This window comes from Chlorella variabilis (genome assembly GCF_000147415.1).
Source record: "Chlorella variabilis unplaced genomic scaffold CHLNCscaffold_31, whole genome shotgun sequence".
Lineage (NCBI taxonomy): Eukaryota > Viridiplantae > Chlorophyta > Trebouxiophyceae > Chlorellales > Chlorellaceae > Chlorella > Chlorella variabilis.
In genome coordinates, this window is record NW_005435057.1 from 85,685 (window position 1) to 86,753 (window position 1,069).

Consider the following 1,069-nt stretch of genomic DNA (forward strand, 5'->3'; position numbering starts at 1 on the left):
GCCAGGCCAGCCGGCCCGGGCCCCAGCTCCAGGATGCGCTTGGTGGCGGGCTCCTGCCGGGCAGCCTCCTCGTCACCGCCCTCCTCGCCAGCCGCCGCCGCCTGCTGCGCGGCGCCCTGAAGGCGGGAAACATCGACAGGCGCAAACCGGAAGCCCGGCGACGGCGGCGGGGCCCCCAGCTGCTCCCACTCCGCCTCAGTGATGAAGGGGTAATCCGACTGGAGGTCAGCCCAGCTACCCGTCACCAGGGCCCGCACACTGGTGGCGACGCGCTCCAGCTGCGCCTCATCGGCGCTCGGCGGCACCACGCCCACGCCAGCCACTGGCAGCACGAGCTCACGGCCGCTCTGCTCCACCCGCACCGCACACTTACTGCCCTCCACTCGCTGCACACTGCCCGCGAAGGCCTTCGGAGTGATGATCCGATCATCATCGCTGCAACGCACCATGGCCAGTCCAATCACCCGCGACCCGGGCTGCGGGGGAAGGTTCTCATTGTTCTCCGCCATGGCGGCAAACGGGTGCTGTTTACGCGGGCGGAGATGGAAACGGTGAGAGTTGGGCGGGAAGGATGCGAATGCTGCCGCAATTCCCCCCCGTCTCTTGCACCTGGTGCTAGCAGCGTGCACTGGGGCAGGAAGGAGCAGAAAGCACTGCCCTTGCTGCCTGTGGCTGCTCCAGGAAAACCTGGGCTGCCATTCAAACCCAGTGCCAGCAAGTGGGCCCATGCAAGGCTCATGCAGGCCCCCATTCCAGCGTGGCCAGGGCTCTGGGCCCAGGTGTTACAGTCACCCCGCTATGATAGGCCGCGTGAGCAGACCTTGGGCAGGGGGCACACGTGATCAAGGGGCATCAAGAGAGGGGGTGGACCATGGAGCACCCTCTCCATGGCTCCGACCACCCTCCCCCCAGCTGAGCGTCCCAGGGTCACCCCACCCTGGCCCCGCTCCCCGTCCTGCCGGACACGCAACCCCCACAACGTGGTGGGGGACGTGGGGATCCTTAGCAGCTTAGGCCTGCCAGGCCGACGGGTGCCGATGCTGGTGCGGGCTCCCGGCGGCAGGCAGCG